The sequence below is a fragment of the Cavia porcellus genome, unplaced genomic scaffold, assembly GCF_034190915.1.
Source record: "Cavia porcellus strain 051 isolate PalLab524CR breed Dunkin Hartley unplaced genomic scaffold, mCavPor4.1 scaffold_30, whole genome shotgun sequence".
NCBI classification, from domain to species: Eukaryota; Metazoa; Chordata; class Mammalia; order Rodentia; family Caviidae; genus Cavia; species Cavia porcellus.
In genome coordinates this window covers 4,881,601-4,904,928 of record NW_026947513.1, presented here as the reverse complement: position 1 = coordinate 4,904,928, position 23,328 = coordinate 4,881,601, and the positions used below count along the sequence as shown (strand labels likewise).

Here is a 23,328-nt window from a genome sequence, read left to right as displayed (position 1 = left end):
AGGAATTTGATGGCTGGATCCTTGTCCCAGATTCTTGACCCGCCATTCAGAGACTTTCTCATCTTTCCTGCTAGCTGCATCTTTCCAAGTTCAACAGAACTTTAATTGAGTGACTTCTTGGAAGAAGGTAGCATGCTGAAGTTTGGTCTGTGTGTTAGTTCCTCAGGACCACTGCCTGTTACAACAGACATCTTAACTTGGAACAACAATTTGATCCTCCCACAGTTCTGGGGGCCAAAATGTGAAATGGAGGTGCTAAATGGGGTCTTCTACCTTTGAAACCCTTAGGGGAGAATCTCCCTTGCTTGTTTCAGCTTTCCATGTTCCTAGGATTTGTGCTTCTCTGACTACAGATTCTGTGTCTTATCTTCACATGGCTTTCTTTTTTCCTTTTTTTTTGGATTGAATCTAGGGTTTTTGCAATGAACTGCATTCCCAGTTATTATTTATTGATTGATTTAGAGACATAGTCTTGCCAAGTTGCCCAGGCTAGGCTTTGACTTGATAGCCTCTTGTCGTAGCATCCTAGAGCACTGAAATTATAGGTGTGTGCCTCCCTGCCTGGCTCCTGTAACCTACTTCCGGTGTCTTTTTTTCTCTGATCATCTTATAAGGACAGTAGTCATTGAATTTAGCGTCCATTCTAAGCCCCATGTGATTTCATCTCAAGCTCTTGACTTGAAGACTTCCCTTTCCACCTGAAATCACACTGGAAAATTAACTGGGCTAGGACTTGGATGTACTGTACATCTATTTTGGGAGTCACTATGCAACTTGCTACAGAATAGAAATGAAACCCGAGCAGCCAGAGGGTGTAGCTCAGTGGTAGTTGCTTTGCATGTTCAATGCCCTGGGGTCATTCCTAGCACTTCAGCAATCCATACTCCTACCTTTTCTTCTTCACAAACTTGTAGGTCTTTGGGGAGGAAAACACAAAGTCTGGGGAGGAGTATGGTAGATGCTGTATTACTGGTTTGCACAGGTAGCGAGGCCTTTTAGGAGCACAGCTGGTGCCTTTGAGGATTTGAAGTTCCTGAGCCAGTACTGGAAGAAGAAGAAAGATAACTGAAGGGAACAGGGACCTAGAGAGGAAGTGAAGGGACGGATTTGGGCAGGAGAGGGTGGCTGCATGCCCAGGCTCCCAGAGGACAGTGTTCATTTGGGGTGTCCCACCCTAGGGGTCCACAGACTGTCAAGGACCAGTGTCCAGAACCCGGATGGCCAGAGGAGAGACCATAAGGGGCCATCTAGGGATGGGCAGGTTCCCTGTGTGAGTTGTTAATCCTCTAGTTGTGACCAAGGTTTTTAATGAGTGGAGAGGTGGCTGCAGAGAGGAAAACAGATTGGTGGGCGTTGGGAGGATGGCATAGATTACTTCCAAAGAAAATAACTCAAAATATGGCTGTTTCTCTTTTGTTGATGAACCCAACTCAACTGTAGCCTAAAGTACAGACCTTTCAGCTGTCTTAATGAGCAATATAACACTCATTAAATAGCTGGATTTACTAGTTGAAATCTGGCAGGTAGTTTGACTTCAACACACTGATCTCTTCTATAGACTTAAATTGGGATAAATTAATTTATTAATTGAGCATACAATATTTGCCCAGACTTAATGTTTGTAAAGTCAATATAAATTATTTGTCATATTTCTATGTGCTGCATTAGATGTCGCTCAGTATTTTAAGTCTTAAAAAAAATCTAAGGGCTTCATTGTCAGAAAGTTTTATAGCTGCAGTCTTGTTCCTTCCTCACAATGCTACGTGGTAATTCTGGATAAATAAAAATTATCTATGGTTCATCAAAGAATTGAGGGATGAAATCCAAGTTTTTCTCAGACTGACAGATTAAAACAATGCATGAGTTTGGGTTTTTCTCTATAAAATGTTAATGTTTATTTGCTGTCACAGACCTGATAATTATTTGGAACTCTCCAGTGTAGCCTAGTACCAGGTACAAGAAAAGTAATGCTTACATTATTCAGAAACTACAGCCTCCTTGGGGAGAGAGGATTTGTGCCACAGGAAGCAGACATTTAGGGAGCAATTAAAGAATGCCTATAATTAAATAGTAAATCCTGCTTGCAGACTGTTTCAGTGTTCCAAGGAGGCCTGGAGAGGAGAGAGCTTGGTGTAGATGTGGAAACATTGGGAACTTTTTACCTTCCCAGAGAAGTAAGACTTGGGTGTGAACTAAAGAAGGGAAAGACTGATCGGAGGGGTAGAGGTATGCTGGGTTAGGGTAGGTGCAGGAGCAGACTGTTGGGCCGCCATTGTTGGTATGGATGCAGCTTTGGGACCAGCAGCCTGCTTGTGTTTCAGACACCGTGCTGGCTAGTGTCCTCGGGGGGAGAATGTACAGATGGGAAGGGTACAGCGAAACCCTTGTGCAGCCTGAGGAGCTGGAAAGGAAATCTAGGAGCAGCAGTGCTGAGGGTGGGGTGGCCACGGGGGATCCGGAGGTGAATCTGAATCTCTGAAGTTAAACATTTGAGACTGGAGTGACTGCCCGATGGAGAGATGGGGTACAGAATGGCAGCCTAAATGGTGCCTACACAGAGCAGTACTGGTATAGTTCTGGTGGAAGAAGCTGGTTGGGGTTCAAAGGGGAAGCGGGTGTGAAAGGGGCCAGGTGGGTGGTGCTGAGGGAAGGCTGGGTTTCTTGGGGAACGGCAGAGTGCCACTGAGTAAAATTGGGAGTGATTTCCACGAGAGGGAAACATGGTGGAGAGAGGAACAGGATGACGCTTGGCTTTTGCTGGCTCCAGGGATGTTTTCTCTCCACAAGAAGGAAGGTGGAACGAGGTATGAAGGTGGCTGCCGGAGGGAATCCTGCCCCACTGCTTCTGCCTTCTTAAAGACCTAAGGTAGGAAGTAGAGGTGAAGAGGAGGGAAAAAGTGCTTTGGGACACTGAGCACCAGGGTTACTGCAAAGTCCACAGGGCGGAACTTGCTCGTTTGGGACCCTGTAATTGATTCCAGTTTGGAAGAAGACAAGCACAGTTGTTCTCTAGCCCCAGGCAGCAGAGAGATAGACTCGTTGGGTGGAGCCCGATTGTTGCTTTGCCAGGTGAACACCGCCGGGGAGGGAGGGAGGAGCACAGTGATTCTAATGAGGTACCTGCTGTGGCCTGAATTCCACGGGAAGGGGGTGTGTGTATGTTCTGGACCCAGGGTAAGGCTGTTATTTTTGAATTCAAGGCATTACCTGCCCCAGAGCCTGACTTCCCAGGAGTTGTCTGCACAGATTATTATTATTTTTGAAGGATGTATGTTCGGGCACTGTTAGGTTGTGGATGGGGTGCCGAGTGCTCAGGGTTCAGGGATACAAGAGATGATGCTTTTGTCCAAGGACGACTCTCAAACACAAATTCTCTGCCTGTCCAGAGTTCCTTCCTCATTCCCTGAGCAGTTTGTTCCTGGCTTCCTGTGTAGACTGACTGAGAGTGACACCCCTGCTTTAGAATGTGTGCTCTAGCTTCTTAGTAATCTAGCTCAGCTATGACCTACTCTTCACCTGCTTCCCTGGCCTTTCGGTGCCACTCTTCTCTGAACTTCGGTAGCTTTTCATTTCTGAGCTTCGATGTCACTTTATTTTTTTTCTTCAGCCTTGTTTTTGTCTTGCTGGGATTGAACCCAGGACCTCACCCTTGGGAAGCATGTGGACTGTCCTTTGGGAACTCTGTGTCACTTCGGTCTACACTGGTGTGTCTCTCGTAGTGCACACACTCCTGAAGAAAGGGACTCTGAACCTGTCAGCGCAGATCTTAGCGCAGGTGGGTTCCTGATTATTCTTTTGGTCAAGAGAGACGAAGGGCAGTGCCGACAAAGACAGGGAGGATGGTGAAAATGTGGCAGGTGGGAGGAGGCGGAGAGATCGGAATTTAGATTATTGCGCTGTTGGAGCTGATGAGAGCGTTTGTTTATTTAGTTTCCTTGAGAACCCATGGGATCGCTCATTGAAAAGTGGGTGTAGGAAATCTCCAGTTAGAGTTGATGTGCAGTGTGTCAGGAAGTAGCCTGAATTCTGGCCAGCAACGTTGTTCAGCAATACGGCAGAATTTGGGGAAGACTTAAGGCTTGGGTCCTTGAAGGTGAGTCTTGAGCTTTTCCAATATGAAGACAAGGTCATATGAGGCCTGGCCTCTGATTCCTGTTGCTCCCTGTGTGCTAGGGTTTCTCGAGGATGTCGGGTCCAGGAGAAAAGTTGGTGGCAACATGCCATCTCCAGACAGACATCCGCGGGAGAGTTTGGAGAGGTGCATTACAGTTCCAGTGCCTCTTCTCAGAGCGGTAAAAATTGGACTTAAGAAGCAAAAGTCAGAAGTAAAAACTCTTGAACTCAGAAAAAGACATAGAATGTTTCTTTATAAGAATATGTATTAGCTGGCTGTGGTGGCGCCTGCCTATAATCCCAGCACTCTGGAGGCTGAGACAGGACTGTTGCAAGTTTGAGACCAGCCTGGGCTACACAGTGAGCTCAAGGCCAGCCTGAACTGCATAGTGAGACCCTGTCTCAAAAAGTAAAAACAATATGCCTTTTTTTTTCATTCAGCTATTTTTGGGAAATCGATTTTTTTTTGAATTGACTTGGTGTTAAGAGAAATCATAAAGTCCAGATAACTTAACTTGTTCATTATTATTTTAACAGTATCCTCTTAAACAAACAAAAGTTAGGATACAGAGTTCTTTACTTTTTAGTAGCTGATGAAGTTTTCCACAAAGATTAAGAAGCTATAGATTCAAACTTGCTCCAGTTTTTATTGTCCAAATAAATTTATTCTGTAATGCAATATAATTTTAATGCTTAAGTATGGTTTAATTTGTATGTATGTTCAAGTGTAGACAATTTTAGTGAGAACTTTAAAAAGTAAGCAGTTGCTCTCAAGATTGAGTTTTTTCTTGATAAAACTTGTCAACAATTCTGCAGGTCTGATAATAGAGTCATGGAATACACTAGGACAAAGATACAGTCGCATCTGACGTGGTCACTTTTTTTCTGAGACAGGGTCTCACTGTAGGTTCAGGCTGGCCTTAAACTCACTGTGTAGCCCAGGCTGGCTTTGAGCCCCAAGTGATCCTCCAGTGCTGGGATTACACATGAACACTACCAAGATAATCATCAGCCTTCACTACCACTCAGATCACGGAGAGATACTGGAATTTGCTTTTGCCTTTTACCCAGAGCGCTCTTTCTAATCCTTGTTCTTCCTGTTCTGTCCCTGAAGGGAACCCATGCAGAGTATGAAGGATTATAATAAAAATAATCTGCAACTTTTCCCTGCTTATACTTTCACATCCTGATCTTTTTTCTTTTTACCTGCAAACTGCAAACCCAGATTTTAACCTGCAACTTACCACATGGAGCCGGCCAGGATTTACTTTTTGATGTTTACTCTTCTCCAGTGGCAGTCTTCATAAGATGTATCCTAGTTTTTTAAACTGCTTGTATTCCTTTAGCAAGTAGCATTTCAGTGCCTACAGTGCTTATGGTAGGTTTAGGTGGATTTAGGTGACTTCTGTCTGGACTTGACTTTTTCCTTTTTGCTCTCTTTGACTGGTTTCATCTGAGTACTATATGCCATTCTGAAGCTCCGCCTCTTGCTTTCTACCTAAACAATGTCTGTCTCACCTCTTCTTGGCTAACAATTACCATCCGCCTCTTTTTGATGTGACTGTACCCTGTCACACTCTGTTAAGATAGCTGGGGAGTAACTTGTGGGAAACTGAGTGGGTGCTGAAAGTTTCTAAAGAGAAATTCATTTGCAAGACTGGTTGAGTGTTGAAACAGTCTTTCTAAAGAGACTCAGTGATGGGTCTTTTTGTTCTGTGACTACGATGGCTTTCTTCTCTGAGCCCCATCTCTTGGGCACAAAACCTTTGTCCAGCCTAGAATGGCTCAGATACTCGCAACCCACAGGTGCATCTATCATTTTTGCAGGTGTTTCCAAGATTGTTCACACATGGTAGGACACACAGGGCATTGATGAGACCACGGGTCACTGAGGTAGTGAAAGTTGCTCCTGAGCCACCTGTCCCAGGCCTATAGCCCTGCCAGCTCCAGGGCCAAAGGGAGCAGTCATCTCCACCTTGCTGTGCCTGGCTAGTGAGTTTGCTCTGAGAGTTTTATTGAAATCACCAAAGGAACATTAAACAGACCAGATGCCTGGACAACAGACCCTGTGTCCTGATGTAAGTGGTGATGTAAGTGGGCTGGGGCCAGGATGCTGGCATTTTTCAGAACCAGTCTTAAGGTCATTTGGGTTGAAAACCTGTTGTTTAGTACCCCAGCAGCCTGAAAGGTTAACCATCCTCACCAGCTGTCATCCAGAACAAAGGAAGACAGTAGAAAGAGCAGAGGGACAAACGGAGGGCAGCTGCCTCTGTGGAAGGAGGGGCTGATCCAGTGGAGCAGATGAGATCCAGAGACAGACGTTTCTAGGGCAGCAGCTTCTGGGGCGTTGTTCGTAGGTGCTGAGAAGAATGACCTCGGAAAGTGGGGAGTGATGTGTTGCATTTGGGTTTAACATCAGATTGTGGGATATGGACATTGTGGAGCTGAATGAATAAACTAGAGGGAGTCTAAGAAATGCAAGCATATTTTGCTCGTGGTATGTGAGGACCTGCTGTGTGTTTGGCTTGGAGCAGGAAGCAAAACAGAACTTCTGGTTAATATGCCTTAAATCTACCGTCTTAGATTTAAAATAAGACATTTGTTTCCTATAATATTAGAGGCTCAGTCTGCCATGTGTGTGTTTACTCTAGAATTGTTTCTTTGCTTTTTATTTATTTTTTATTTTTTTACTATTTATTTATTTAGAGACAGGATCTTGCTGTGTAGCCCAGGCTGGTCGTGAATTTGAAGTGACCTTTCTACCTTTCTAAAGTGTTGGGGTTACAGGTATGTGCTATCACACCCAGCTCTTCTTTGGAAAATTTTACGCTTCTATGGTAGATGGGAAAAAAAAAGCTTGTTTTGATTTGTTTTACAGATAGAAATACAGTTTATTAGAACGTGACATATCTGCCAAAGGTCGTATATTTAACTACTGTCTCGAGTTTTATTACTTTCTTATCTTCCCTTGACACTCTTAAGGTTTTTAGGAAGACAGGTCATCATCTGGTAGTGCTTTTATTTCGTGATTTTCTTGCTTTGATGGACTGGGACTGAAGGAGTAGGAGTGTGGAGCTCCTTGTTGCACTGTTGACTTTATAATTGATGGGCACGCTAGAAAGATCATGACAAGAGATTCCCTCGTGTCAGGACCCATCCATTTTTTCCAGGCTGTCAACCCTAAGTAGATCAACTTAATCATCAGACTTGGTCATCAGATGTTTGCCACTTGATTTGTTTAGCTCCTTAATAATCCTGATGCCTGACAGTCTTGGGTTTTAGTTTAAATAATGCAAGAATCTTAACCTCTTTTGTCTTTTTTCCCCTTCCTATATGTTGCCTTCTTAAATTTGAATTTTATAATATTTGAATTTTTATGATTGTTTGCAATCTTTTGTTCCTGTGTAATCACTACAGGAGGGGGACAGATCTCTAGAACACGTTCTACATCAAGAGGGTAACTGTCATCCTTGCTGCCTTCTGGTTTGAATTTTTGGTATACTCCTTTACTGATGACAGTATTAGTGTAGTGAGTGAAGAATCGTTTGACAGGATTGCTGTCTGTATGTGAAAGTGCTGCCCCGGACCTGTTCAGCAATTGTGTTGATAGACCAACATGTCTTTCCATAAGGGGAATAAGCACATTGCCTTCTGATACTGGGGAAGCCGAGGATCCTTGGGTTTACCTGTGTCTTGCTGTTACTCAAGCACAGAGCATGGTGCACGGTGCGTGATCGATAAATGTGAATTAAAATTGCTCCTGATGTGAAGGCATTTCAGATTCAGTGTGCCATGCCAAGTGAGGCTGGCTTTGTCTAGCCTTCCTCAGTCTCTCTGAGGGGTCAGGGGCTGCTTTGCGCCCTCTGGGGACAGGTGCTCAGCAATCACTCCTGGGACAGCCTCATACTGTGGGTAGGAGAGAGAAGGTAGGGGGTAGGTGTGCTGGGTGTGACATCGCACAGTCCAAACCCTCCTTAAATTTAATTGAAGGGATTTTAGAGCAGCCTCAAAGCTGTAACTGTAATGTAGGTTCTTTAACACCATTGTTCAAATCTTCTTTGAGCCTGTTTGAATCCAACTCTAATTAAATTGATTCCTTTCCAATCAAGATAAGATCTAAAAGCATTCTTGGATTGTGCAATTCTTTTTGACTTTTTTTTTTTTTTAAATGAAAAAGGTGAAGAGAAATGGACTACTGGTACATTCATCTGTTTCCAGCACAGTGTTTCAGACAGATGTCGTTTATATTAGATTCATCATTTTGGTTTTTTTTCCCCTTCTCTTTTAAGCTTCCTTTTGTTTGTTTTAAACAAGCCTGAGTGTAAGCTCTTCCTTGATGGCCAAGCTTTACTTAAGATTCTGAAATCTCTCCAGGGCAAACATGGATTTGCAGCCTGCCTAGTGGACTGTGCCTGGTGATCCTCCTGACTTGTGTTTGCTTACACAATGGCAGCCCTCACACCTTTTGGAATGTTTTATTTATAGTCCTGCTGTCACAGTGTGGCCTCTGAGAAGTCACAGTTGTCTCTGCAGCAGTTCCAAGTAGAACATTAAGTGCTTGGTAAATCCTTGTGCTCAGAAGTGCCTTTCTTTCTACTATTCTTTTCCTCAAGTGGGACGAGGGGAGAAATCTCTTTAGCATTGTCTTTAGTAGAGATGAATCTGCGGTGGATGTCTCCCCTCCCCTCCCCTTCTCTCCCCTGCTCTCCCCTGCCCTCCTCTCCCCTCCCACAGGCACTGCTGTGTAGTCCAGGCTGGCCTGGATTCACTGTGTTAGCCCAGACTGGCCTCAAACTCATGGCAGTCCTCCTCACCCTCCCGAGGGCAGGGATTACAGGTGCTTGCCACCATGTCCCATTGCTTTCTTTCTTCATCTATTTCCCTCCATCTGTTCGCAAAAGTATGTTTTGCCGTTCTGCCCTTCTGAACTTCTGTCCAAGTCCGAGATGTTTCTCTTCTGTTTGGAACTCTCCTCCCTCCTTCAGGACCCTCCTGCAACAGCAAGATGAGTAACCACTGTCTCTCCTCCACATGGGAGCCCCTTGAATTCACCACCTTCATTTTCTCTCCTTGTGTATCAGTTTGAGCCCATGGCTTTCTACATTTTGACCCATGTTCTTGATAAACTCTGCTTAGATCAGAACCGTTTTCTACTTAGAAATGACTATGTTTTTGATTCTTGTCCTTTAGTTGGATGACTATGTGTGTAATCACATTCACTAATTGAAGAACTTCAGCAACTATGCTTGCTATGTGAAACCATTGTTTCAGATGATGGTTTGGGCAGGGAAGCTCTTAGGAGACACAGGCGACTTTGGCTGTGTGGTTTCTCTGCCCCGGTGGAGAGACAGAGGAAGTGCAGCGCCCCCTAGCGGGTAGGATGATTTCCAAAGTGGTTGTCGTGCAGGGCTTGCTTTACACAGCTCTAAGTAATGGCACTGTCAGGATTTGATTTTTCAGAGCTGTTTACTGGAAAAATAAAATAGGAATTTGAAGTCTTTTTTCCGTGGTCAATTGTAAAACTTGCCTATTGGTTTAGCTAGAAGTTAGCAAGTTCTGGTGATGATTGCAAACTTTTAAAATGTATTTTTAAGCTTCATAGTGTCCTGGGTTCCTTGTGTCAGGTTTTTCCTTGTTTTCCCATTTTAGTCATCATAAAACCTTTTGTATTGGAAGCGTGCCGCTGTTTCTGCATGCAGCAAGCATGAGAGAGGAAAGAATCAGTGTTAGACTTCATCCTACGTCTCACTGTGGCCAGAGAGAGGGCAGTCCGACGCGAGTATAACATGACTCACTTGAGGTCCTTGCTCTTTAATTTCCATGATGTACTAGTTTGAGGAACTCTGTAAGCCTTCATGGTTGTGTTCTCTTCAGAGCCAGAGTTGCCTCTCCAGTGATGCATTTACTTTTTGGTTGGGATGCTTCAGGAGAGTAATGGTAAATCTAAAAGTTCTGATTTTTCTCATTGTTCTCTCCCTCAGAAAAGGGATTTCAAGAGCGGCTGTCCTTAGCTTTCTATTGAAGTAAGTTTGAGATACCTGCTGGTTCTACTTATAGTATAACAAAAGTTGAATTCCTACACAGATTCTCTGGAGCTAAATAGATGGGTAGATGAAAAGGATTTATCATAAGAATTGGGTTACGTGGTCACAAAGATTGACAAATCTCATTATCTGCAACCTGAAGAACCAGGAAATTCAGTGGTAGGATTCAGTCTGTAGAACAAGAATGTGATGGTCAGGTTTGTGTTGAGGGGAGTAGACAGTGGTGTAAGTTTCCGTGTGAATTTCGTGTGTGTGTGCGCACGCGTTTGTGATAATGGGGCTTGAACCCAGGGCCTTCATCCTGAGCTACATCCCTAGGTCTCTCCCGCCTCTACACACTTATTTTTGTATTTTGAGACAGGGTCTTGCTAAGTTTTCAGATCTCTAGGTTGACTGGGATTGACTTACGGTCTTTGTGCCTCAACCTCCCAAAGTACTGCCTGATGGGTACGTGCCACCATGCCCAGTTTCAGTATGGATTTATAAAGGCTGAGAACTCATAGAGTGCAGAGAACCTAGGACTCTGAGTTGTTCAAATTTGAAATCATTTTGCTCTTAGTTTAATTAACATCTAGTCTACACACTGTCTGCCCAGACCCCAGGGGATTTCTGACACTGTTTAACAGTGAGGTGGGCCAGCTGCTCTGCTCATATCTCTGATTCAGACGCTGATCTCTTTTGGAAGCAGCTCTCCACAGAATCTATCTGGTCATCTCTGAACCCTGTGAAGTTGCCCCATAAAATTAAGCATCATAGGACAATTAAAAACTTTGTGATGCTAGAAACTGGTTTAGTACTTCTCATGAGTAGAACAAGGAGTCTATGGAGCTCTTCTACTCTTTAATTTGGCTTCCTAATTAAAGTTCTAAGAACAATACTTGGGTATTTATCATCTGCTGAAAAGTGTGCTCAGTGCTTTGCATCTGCCTTCTCTGTGGTTAAAATGCAGCTTTCTGTGGTTGGTAGCATCCACATTTTACAGGTGTGCCCAGCTAATCGTGGACAGGTAAATTGATCTCCCACAGTTAGTCTGTGTATGAGTTGGTCTGTGGGCTGCAGAACCTGGCTTCTGGCCCAGGACTGTGACTCTAGGCCTGCAGTGCTAACTCTTGTTAGGTCCATAAAAGTCACAGGCAACTTAAATGCTGTCTTTGGCAGTAGGGACGGGTGTACACTTTTGTAGAACGGTTGGCACAGAAAATGGTATGTACTGGACAGTTTCTTTAGAGGAGATTTGAGTGATAGAAGATAATAATAGTTAGTGCATGTTAGGTTCAGGTATCTAACTGTTGAAGGAAAAAATGGCCAGAGGTCTTCAGGTTTAAGGTTGTAATGTGGTGTTATTAGTTCTTACTCAGTCAGGCATTCTTTGCTTATCTGCATTCTTCAGACTAAAAATTTTGTACTGGAATCTCAAATGACCTTGTGTCAGACATAGCTACCGTGTTAAGATGAAAGGAATAGGAACATCATCCAGGGCCGTGAAGCTGCTTATTTGCTAAGTCTTCATTTGAAGTAGAAATCACGACACTTGCTGTTTTTAGGGAGTGTACACATCATAGCGTGCTGGGTAGGAAGGCAATGGTGCTCCCACCTGTTACTTATCAGGGTGACTGGAGCCCAGAAAGGAGAAACCATCGGAGATAGTATGAGAGTGAGTGGGTGCGGGCTGTCATACTGGCTTTGTTATGGAGTAGAATTGTGACCCTTAGCTAACCACAGGATAGCTAGCCTTCAGTTTTCTGACTAGCGAAATGGAATATTGAAGCAGATTTTCGATAAGCAACTTTTAAGTGTAGATTCCGTTATTTTATATACCCCACAAACTAAACCAGACCAAATCTGATGACTGAAGTGTGAGAACTTTTGTCTAAAACATATAAAGAATTAAAAAAAATCAGATCTCTGAAATTCAAAGACCGAATCCAAAACTGGGCATCCGAGATGAATACACAGTTCTCAGATGAAGAAATACAAATGGCAAATAAATACATGAAAAAATGTTCATCATCATTGGTCATTAGAGAAATGCAAATTAAAACAACACTGAGATTCCATCTCACTCCTGAAAGAATGGCCAGGATCAAGAAAACTGCCAACAGCAAATGCTGGAGAGGCTGTGGGGAAAAAGGAACTCTGCTGCACTGTTGATGGGAGTGTAGACTGGTGCAACCACGGTGGGGGTCAGTCTGGAGATTCCTCAAAAAGCTGCGATTGGAAGTCCCATTTGACCCAACTGTTCCGCTTCTAGACATATTTCCAGAAGAAATGAAAACATCATACCACAGTGATATATGTGCACCCATGTTTACAGCAGCACAGTTTGTAATAGCCAGACCTTGGAAACAACCTAAGTGTCCATCAACTGAGGAATGGATGAAAAAGATGTGGTGTTTTTATACAATAGAGTACTACTCAGCTATAAAGAATGACCACATTGAGATATTTATAAATAAAATGGACACAGCTTGAGACCATACTCATAAGTGAAATAAATCAAACTCACATGTATAAATACCGTATAGTCTTCCTAGTGTAAGAAATGTTAAGAGTACATAAGAGTTTATGGTAATCATGATTCCCCATTACATTGCTTTGAAGCCTTATAATGTTTTCATTCATTAGTTGGAATGGTTTTATTGGTTTGTTTGATTTTATTATCTGTGATGGTATGAACAACTATTTTGAAGAAAACAAGACATTATAATAGCCAGTGCTGATTTAATATCATCTTGCTCTGAAGTCCTATTATACTTTTGTTCGTCTGTTTCCATTGGTTCTATCATGTTATATCTTACTGGATTTTATTATATGTGATGGTATAAACAAATTTTCTATGGAAAATGAGATAATAGAGTAGCCATTGTTTGTTTTCTGTTACTTGGTTCTGAATGCTCTGTAATACTTTCATTCTCTTGAATGGTTTTATACTATTTTATTATGTTTGATACTATTGTATATGAAGTTATGCTCAACTATTTCAAAGAAAGAGACATGGTAGCTACTGTTAATTATGGGTTGTCTTGTGAAATACTGTGTTGCTTACATTTGTCTTTTCTGATCTGCTTTGTTATGTACTCTTTCGTCTTAATGACTTTTTAAAAAAGCTTAAAAAAAAGAGTCACAGGACTATATGAAGCCTCAGGAGTTTTATCAGGACAGATTCTTTGCACCAGTATATAGCAGGATACCAGTGAGTGCCAGGGCCAAATCTTGGCAGGGAGGATTGAGGCTCTGCCGAGTCTGGCTCCTCTGGTTCCTGGGCTGGTTTTGTTTGCTTGCCTTTTCTTACCACTCTTGGCAGAGGTAATTGCCCCTCACCTACCAGTTCAGACCTGTCTGCTTTCCTGGGGCCCATCCCAGCATGGACCTTGAGCGCTCACTGTGTCTACTGGATTTCTTTCTTGTTCCTCAGTTCCTGTCTTTAAGACTTGAACACTTGTGGAGCCCATTTAGCATGGGAACGCTGGTGGTCCCCAGTCTGGGCCTGTTTCCGCTACTGCCCCAGGGATAGAGGTTTTTAAACCCAGAACCGCCAATAGACAAGTCTGCTTGTGTGAATCTGATGTATCTGCACAGAGTCCATACATTTCTGAAACAGAGACCTTTCCTTAAAAGCCATCGAAGGTGACCTTTATGCCTACCCACAACACCCACTTTTCTTTATTTTCACACGTAATGAGTGTCCTGCAGATTGAAGATCACAGGATTATTGTTTTGCCATTTTCCCACTTTTTACTGCTTTACCCATATTACCATGTACTTATTGCAGAATCCTTTGATGCTCCTGTTCTGGCTGATTCTCTTTCACAGTAGTCCCTGCGCTACCCTAAAACTAACTCACTTTCTAGTGGGGAGGCTGGTTCCTGGCACAAGCACTTTGAAGTGTAGAAGCACATTTGAGGCCATAGTTGCCTTCGATGTGGTCTCTGCAATAGAACCATACTGAAGTGTGTTAAATAGATTGTTTTACATGGTTACTCTGGTGAATTAGGAGTAGTGTGGATTGCGCTGTGTGAGTTTATCAGGCAGGTGCCAGGCTCCACACAGGTAAGGTCTGAGCCAGCGGCACATGGGTGCCGTTGTATGCCAGTGGCCACGGAAGCCCAAAACTGTTAATAACTCCAGCTTTACATTTCAGAGTTTACACAGGCCTTTTGTGGATTGCAGAGTCTTTACTGACTGAGATAAAATTTCACTAGCTTCTGTAAAAGAGCTGTTCATCCACCTACATGTATAAAAGGTCTCAAAAGAACTTTTTCCTTGTGAAATTATTTAGACTCCATACTGAGTAGTAAGCTCTATTCTTGTCAAACATATTGATTTTACTCTTTGGAGTTTCTAAATTGCACTGTCTGAGAATATTCTGAGAATGTCTGCCCGCATTTGTGCCAGGTGCTGAAGGCTGTTTGGGGGGCTGCTGGGTGAAATGTAGGTTCCTAGATATTAAGAATTCCTGTAATGAGTAAGGAAAGACAGATAATCCATTGGAAATAAGGTTTAGTAATAATGGCTGATAATTGCTGAGTGCACCACATCCTGTAGTGTTTGAAGCATATTTGTTACTTTTCGTGGCTCCCTAATGGGGTCATTTTGATGATTCTTGATTGCAGGCAAGGGAAATGAGTCTTAGGTTATTAAATTCCCTGAAGTCACTCAGGCAGTAAGTGATGGAACCAGGATTCCATCCATGGAAAATGGACTTCAGAGCCTGTCCTCATGACCTGCAGTGTGTTGTAATGGTCAAAGGACAAACTCTTCATGGGAAAAGTAAAGTCAACTTCTGAGATACCACTTTCACTTTTCAGATTCCAGTGTGACTTCAATAAGAAGGTGATATGTACTATATGCTCGTGTTAATGGAGTTCATAATCTTTTTTAAAAAAATATTTGGTTAGTGTGGGGGTGCATATGTGTAATCCTAGCACATTAGGAGGCTGAGGCAGGAAGACTGCATATTTGAGCCCACTCGGGGCAATTTAACCAGGCTCTGTCTCAAATCAATCAGTAATCCCAGCACTCAGGAAACTGGTGCAGAAGGATCACAGTATGAGTTTGAGGACACATGGGCTACAATAGCAGTCTGAGGCCAGCCTGAATTACCTAGTAAAACCTGTCTCCAAAGAGGTGGAGGGGTAAGTGTGTAGCTCAGTGTGAAGGTCTGGATTCAGTCTCCCATGCCACAAAAACTAAAGAACAGAGCAAAACAAAACCAGCTTTTCATATTATTACCTAAATCACAGACATTGCTAGTGCTTCCAGAATGCTTCATCCAACTGCCAGAGTAGTTCAGAGTGCAGAAGGACTGGGAACCTCAAGACCTAAGTACAGACTGTGGGAATTGGGCAGGTGGAGGAGGGACAGATGAATTATCATAACAGTGCCAGGAAGAATCACCTACAGCATCGTCATTGTTTGGTCTTTAGGAAAAGGATGGTTGGGTGGTGTCCCTGTGACTTGATGAGCAGATCAAGGCACAAGTGTGGTTATTAGACACTGCTTTGGACTGTCTGTGAAACGTCTTTTAGAAAGAAGTAGAAATCTGATTCCGGTGTTGGTGTTAAGTGGGTGAAAATATGCTGAAATGAAAAGATGGAGATTGATAATTGAAAACAGCTAGTAAGTGGTATATCTGATGTAATCCATCTATCTGTCTATATCTAAATTCTTTCCATGGTTTCTAGTCATGATTGAATAAAATTTCCCCATAAACTTAACATTGAACTTAACTGTTGAATTTGACTCAGTTCGCAACCAGTTCAGAATGTTTGTGACAAACTGTGGAAAACATTAAGCTTGTGAACCAAGATATCACTATATACTTGTCACATGTACTTGTAAGTATATGTGGGTGACAGTGTCAGGAGCAACCTTTACCAAGATGGTAAAATGATCATCTCTAGATGATACAATGTAATTTTAATTTATTTTTGCTAGTCTTCGTTTTCTAATTCATTACGGTGCAAATCCACTGATGTATAAGAAAAATCATTTAAAAATTAGCCATCTTTTTAGTGAGAATTATCACTTACCACCATCTTAAAAAGCAATAACTCTGTCCTAGTTAAACTTTTTCCTCTATTTCTTACTATTTTTCCTCAATAGAATTTCTTACCAGACAATATATGTCATATTTTGCTTATTTACTTTGTCTATCCCTGACCATTTGAAGGCGGAAGTTTATTTTGGTTGTTCTCTTGTTCCCCCAGTGTTTTGAATGCTATCAGGCATGCAGTAGGCAATATCAATAAATCTTTGTAATTTAATGCCTCTCTCTATATATATCTAAAGAGTTACATATTGAGCGTCTTTAGAAAAATCGTGCATTGTAGACAGTGTTTAAAACTATCATGTTAACCTATATTTTTTATTTAAAAACAAACAAAAACCTCAGTTTTACCAGAAAGCTTTGTAAGAAGGTGTTCTAGAACAGGACCCCAAGTACTGGGTATCAAAGAGGGTACAGAATGCTCTATTCATACCCTGTGCAGGTTTACACTTTTAGCCAGAGAAAAAGAGGTGACATACAGAAACAACTTGATTGGATAGTCATATTTAGGGGGGGGGTTAGCACCCTGATTGGCTAGACATTCAGCTGCTGAGATTGGCTGAGACTAATTGCACATCAGGCTATGTCACACTTCACTAGGTACAGAGGCTGTTTTCAGCAAAACTTTATCACTCAAGTATGAAGACAAATTTGAACCATACTTATGTAGCATCTTGAAAGCTTCAAGTGGGGTTAAAGTTGTACAACTGACAAATTTCTGTTGCTTAATCTGGCTGTCTCCAGTCATGTCATATTTTCCTCCTCCTTACTAGACTCAAGGAAGTGGGAAGGTTGCCTCTCCCCCTTTCCCCTCCCCTCCCCTTCCCTCCCTCCTCCCTCCTCCCTCTCTCTCCTCCCTCCTCCCTCCTCCCTCTCTCTCTCCTCTCTCTGTCTTAAGCAAGGCTAGTTCTACACTCCTGCATTCCCTTCCCACACACCAAATGCATTTCCTGTTGGTTCTGCAAAGCTGTACTGTGGAAAGTGCCTGAGAGGGATATGTGTATTGGCTTTCATAGCAAGTTTTATTTCCCTGAAGCTGTACCCTATTAAAGAGCAAGGGTCAACAAACTACTGCTCTGCCCTTTTCTATTTAGCTTTTCAGTGAAGAAGCGGTTTTTACATTTGAAATTGATTTGATGATCGAGAACTTCACTTAGGTGAAGTTTTATCTTCTCCTCTTGACACAAAGAAACTTCTCGTTAGTTGACCAGTATGTTAAAGATAGAATTATTATGACATGTGGTGGGACTGTAGAGAATACTTCACTCAAGATTATCGTGGTAGCTGTCAGACCTGTTGCCGTAGGGAAGGGAGAGAGGGGCTTATAGCTGTGAGGCTGGGCAGGAGGGCTAAAGTGGATGGAAAATGACTGAGAGGAGACATCAGAGTAGAGAGGTTCTTGCTGTACCAGTGGGAGTCTTGATAGACTAGGGTAATCACTGTCACCTAGGGGGAGAGGAGATGGGAGATTTGATCAGGTATGGGGAGTGATTAGGTATCAAAGATAGTTGATTGTCTAACTTAGGTTCTTGCTGAAACTGAACTCTTAAGTACAGACTGAGAAGCTCAGAATTGAGGCCTTTTCAAGAAGTAGGCTCAAAGGAGCTTGGCTGAAGCTTGGTCAAGGAGGGCTCTTTGCTGTTGAGTTATACTGTTGCTATTGAGTCTTGTTACTCAGTGATACATGTTCATTTTTCTGTGTTGTTATGTAAGTACCTACATAACGTGGTGAATGTCACTGCTTGGCTCAGTGTGTTGGCCTCCACCTGGAGCACGCCCCTCGTGAACTGTAACAGCCTCTCCCTGAAACAAGAGTTTTCTGAGTAAAACAGGACTTTTCTGAGTGATACGCGGGCCTTGTGCCCCTCGCTCTCAGAATGAACTGCAAGCAGGAAGGGCTTGCCTAGCTTGGCCTGTGTCATTTTCCAGGATCCTGTGTGGCCAGTTCCCGATCAGAGCACACACGCACACACACACACACACCCTGCCTCCTGGGTTTCTGTGAGAGCTAAGTTTGCGGTGAAGTTTTCTGTAGCAATAGAAAATGAACACAGACCTTTTTGGGTAAACTGCCATTAAAAGGATTTCCTCTTCCCTGGCTACCTTTTATGGTTCTTACTCCTTGTTTTGGTTTGTTCAAACTGTTCAGAAATGTTTCCCTTTTAGGAAAAAGGAAAAGATTATATGTATGTTGGTAAATGTGCATAAAGCTATGTATGTATTTGTATGCAAGAGAGAAGACTATAATATCAACCTTTGGTAGTTCATCAAAAAGAACAGTTTGTGCTGTCATTGTTTGATTATTTTGGTGTCTAGATCTTTTAATCTGAACAACTACTTCTAAGATAGCAATATGCAATATAATAACTAGTGTTAGTATTTTTATCCTTTTTTTCTGTTTTGCTTTTTAAAATAAAAAAAAGAAAATAAATATTTCCCTTTTAGCAACACGTGAACTCTGTGTTCCCTTTGAATCAGTTACGCATTGCGTTAGGAGCACTGGAGTCCTAGGTTGGTGGATAATACTCGTCTGTGAGGTCTGTGTCTGCATCCTGGGTGTCATGGCCATCACACTACTAGTTACTGACATATAATCTGAATTAATGAGTAATTGGTGCATCTTCAGGAATTTCAGGTGGAAAATCAGACTCAGAGTCCTGAGAATCTCACTGTGGTCTCAGAAAGTACTCCATTAGATTAAAATGCCAAGTAAACTTGCTTTTATTATATTCATAAATGTTGTGCCCGTTGTTGTTTATGATACACAAATACCTTGAAAAATGGGCTTTTTTTTTCCCCTCACAGAGCGAATGTGCTCATAAGACGAAGTGGAGTGTTAATAAGCAGTTTTTCATTTTTAGGCATTTTTGAAATATATCTAGAATGGAATTAAAAACTTTCACTTTTTAATCAGTCAAATGCTGTTTAATCTCATGTACACTCTGTGTTTAATGCTAAAGCATAAAAAATGCTTATTTCCTTTTTATTTATGAAACTGCTAAATAAAGAATATGAAGTAATAGAAAATAACAGGCTTTTAAACAAATGTTAGTTTTTGATAAAAATGCCTGGGAACTTGAAAGATTATTTAATGAACCATTAAAGGAGTTAATGGTACCAGATACCCAGGAGGTGTCTATTGTGCCGGTGTAATTGTTAATGGCATCTCCTTTATTCTCAGGGCTCCCTAATAGTGTGTTACCTTTGAGTCGCTGTCTCACTTTGAATAATTGTCGACCTTGGGAAGATTAAATTTGGACATACTTATTGTTAGGGCTTCGAGAAGGCAGGCGAAGTTCTGTATGTTGAAGTCACTCCAGTTTGAAAAATCTGTGGAAGAGGTTTTAAAAGCAAATAATAAAATTACCCACCTCTTCTTGTTCGTTTGGAGACTTACTTTATTGTGGGATTCGGAAATCTTTTCAGTGGCTCTTGCTCAGACAAACACTGTTTTCACTGGTTTTCCTGACAGAGTCTTTACAAATCCCTTTCTAAACTGGAGACATTTACTGGTTTCTTTTTTTTTAAAGTAATGCACATATGTTTACTATACATATTATTTCATTGTGAAATACACTTATGGGTCATCTTATTTGTAAGTGAACAATTTAGCAGTATGAAAAACATTTGCGGTGGTGTTTAGCCATCATTGCTTTTGCTGTCTTTATCCAAAATCTTTGTCGCCTCCAACGCGCTGTATCCATTAACTCGCACTCCGTTCTCTGCCTCCCTGTGCTCCCCCCCTCTGTTTACTGCAAAGCCATTTTCCTTTGTTTCTCTAGTCATTGCTGCTTTTCTGCCTGCACCCTTGCTCCCGCCGGAGTTCTATCCCGGGAGTGTTTACTCCAGGGCTTTTCATGATTTTCTTCTTAGAAGTGACTTTCTTTATTTTGTCTACTACATTTAAAAGGCCAACTCATGTTTTTTTCAGAATTTTAAATTTATGTGCCATTATTGACTCTTATGTTGACTCTTCTCTCTCTTCTCTCTGTTTCTTTTTCTGTACTAGAAATTGAACGCTTGAACTTAGGGCTTTTGTATGAGTTACATCCCCAGGCTTTTTTTAAAAAATTTTTTTGAGACAGGGTCTTGTTAACTTGCTAAATTGCCCAGCTCAACTCAAATTTGTGATCTTCCTGCTTCAGCCTCACAGATTTTTAGGATTACAGGCATGTGTCACTGCCCCTGGCTGTGTATGTCTTTTTGTGTAATGTTTTCTTGTTTCTTGATAATTCCACATCATTAGAAACTTACATCTAGGTTGCTGTCTTGTTTTCTCTGGCTTCTGTCACCTTAGAATTGGTTCTGATTTCCTTTGTGCCTCATTTAAGTGGTGGTCAAATGCAAGTGGCTGACAGTGTGGGTGCTAGTCAGGCCCATTGGAAAGCTAAATGGTTAGCTCCAACTACGAGAGGGAGCTAACTGACACATGGGGAAGTCCAACTCCATAAGTAGAATTATGATTATTATTATTGTTGCTGTTGTTATTATTTTGTGGAACTGGGATTGAACCCAAAACTTCACAACAAACCAGTCTTCAGCATTCACCCACCCCCCACCTGCCTTTTTAAATTTTAAGACAAATTTTCACTCATTTGCCCAGGCCAGGCTGGAATTTAGGAGTTCTTTTGTCTCAGTTTCATAGAATGTTGGGATTATAGATATGTGCCACCATACCAGACTAAACCTCTATAAATACTTTTAATTTACGGTAAGAGTTGAGAAAGTATGCTCTGCACAGCTGCAGGCAAACTGTTCAGGCCCAGATAGTAAATAATTGGCTTTGCAGGCCACAGCCTCTCTTCCAACTATGTATAGCTCTGATATGTGAAAGTAACCTTAAAGGAATTCACAAGCAAGTGACTATTGCCTGTGTTCCAATAAAAATTTACTTATAAACAGTTTATGGATAGAGTTCTTTGATTCTTATAATCAAGTAAGCACAAGTAGTCTCTTTCATGGATTCAGATGCCGTGGGTCTCTCTTAGTGCAGGCTTTTGCCTGCCACACTGCCTGCTTTTTAGGCAGCTGACAGCTGTGTTGCAGCTTTCTGCAAAGTGGTCTGGCACGTCATTGAGAATTTCACAATTGAATTTGAGAAATATCAAAATAAGCAAATTTGTCCAGCGGGTCCTGCTTCCTGAGTGCATTTTGGTCAAAGAGTTTTGTGACACGCTATTTCTTTAGACTCATTCTCCTCATGAGAAATGAGTGTATCCAAATTTTCAGGTGCATATGCCCCTTTGTCACTGGATGCCACTTGTTCTGTTATATATACGATATGGTATCCATACCTGGACCTCAGCAGTTGTAGCAGCTGACCTGGACAGGTGTGGCGGAGCAGTTGCTGTTGACCTTGTCAAAAGGCAAAAGGGCACCTGGCCTGGTTGGCAGTCACCAGTAAGCACAGCTTGAGTAAAAAAACCACGTCTCCCATCTGCATGACCATTTTCTAGTTGCAGTCTTTATCGATTGTGTGGTTCTTTCAAAGTAATCTTATGGGCTTGTTTTAAGCCCTTTACTGCTTGTTCCCGTACACATTTCCCACAGCCTTGCATTTTGGGGAGGAAGGGAGGTAGTGATGATTTACAGACGAGGCGTTTAGTAACCCACAGATTAAGGACCTTGTCTCACATCAGGAAGCCACATCCCAGCTTGAGATTCAGATTCAGATTCAGATTCAGGTTTTATTGTGATGTTACCCACTGAGTAATGACTGAAGGAGGGCAGGGGGCAAGGTAGTGACCCACTTAGAGACCAGAACCACATTGTTTTCCCCAGGAGATCACACACCTGCCTGCTGTGTCTCTGGTGGTTGGATGCTGGCCGGGATGAGGATGACGCTTAAGTAATGCTGTGCTGAGAACACCTGGCTGTTTTACAGGGTGTCTGGGGCCTTGGCTTTTGTCCACATATGAGGTATTACTATTTTAACAGGGACTCTTGTGATTAAAACTAATAATTCTGTTAGGAGAAAGAAAGCCAAACTTTCCTCCCCTCATTTAGCATCCATAGAGGAAAGAGACCCCTTATTTTAGGGACTGACCCCTTTACAACCCCTCAGTGAATATGCACTAAGCTATGTTTATTTACTTTTTCTCTGCTCCTTCTGAAATTCTGTTGAAAATAACAGAAGCAGCGGAAAATACGAACAGCCCCATAATGTGGATGAAATATGAGCGCGGTGCCCCAGTGACCCAGAAGCATTGGGGACGGACATTGAGGGGTAAAGCAGATGGGATCAGATTGATGGTGACACTGCGGCAGTAGAGACAAAAGTGAGAATAACTAGAAAAATGACTTTTCTTAGCATCCTGGAAGATTCCCAAGAATCAGAACTGTTGGGAGTAACAACAAAAGTGGGTAATGCGAGTGCATGGCCAGGAATTAATAACCTTGAAACAGCTGCTCTGATTTTGCCGTTTGGCTCCAAGGGGTTGGTGGTCAGTTTGCCTCTGCACCAGAGCCATTTAGTTTAGTTTTAAATAAACTGGGCAGTTTACCAAGGCAGAATGCAGTTGGATGTCTGTGGCCGGAAGTAGTGCTGGGGTCCCACGACCTTCTCTATCTCCTATTCCAAGGTTATGGGGCTTCTGAACCTTCACCTAAAAGCTGTTTTTTGCTCTGCTCATTCACCATTATCTTTAAGAAACCTCTTTAGTGTCTCACACTGATTATTCCAGTCTCCAGGTTTGTAAACATGTGCAAATAACCAAAAAGAATCGTTAGACATTTGAGAAGAAATCTGAATTGAGTCCCGTGGAATGATTGGTAAAAAGTTAACACAGGAGTCAGGTATAATCTTGGCTGAGACAGCAGTAATACAAATACTACAAGTTCAAGGCCAGCCTGGGCACTGGGCAACCTAGCAATTTAGCAAAACCCTGTCTCAAAAAAAAAAAAAAAAAAAAAAAGAAGGATTAATCGAAGCAAATTCTAACTCATAGTTTCAAATCCAATCAAATAACAGACCCATAATGTGAGAGCAGTTAATGCGAGAGACTGAGGAAAAAGAGTGCTGGAGAAGTTTGCCACGGACGGGATTGTCACATTACAAAGCATTGGTTTGGGGTCAGCAGAAGGGCTGAAGGGCAAAATGGAAACAACTACGGACTTAGAAAA

The 23,328-nt window shown here is 42.2% G+C and overlaps 1 protein-coding gene across 2 annotated transcripts in view; it reads left to right on the top strand.

The window, feature by feature from the left end:
* Adgra3 (adhesion G protein-coupled receptor A3) overlaps positions 1 to 23,328 on the top strand; it is a 114,646-nt gene that overhangs the window by 2,095 nt on the left and 89,223 nt on the right. Inside the window, exon 1 of one of the 2 annotated variants that reach the window (XM_063240527.1) lies at positions 2,825 to 2,866. The exons of the other annotated variant lie outside the window; for it this stretch is intronic. The gene's annotated coding sequence lies outside the window, so the exon portion shown is untranslated. Of the gene's footprint in view, positions 1 to 2,824; positions 2,867 to 23,328 lie in introns of those variants that run through there. 2 annotated transcript variants of the gene reach the window in all.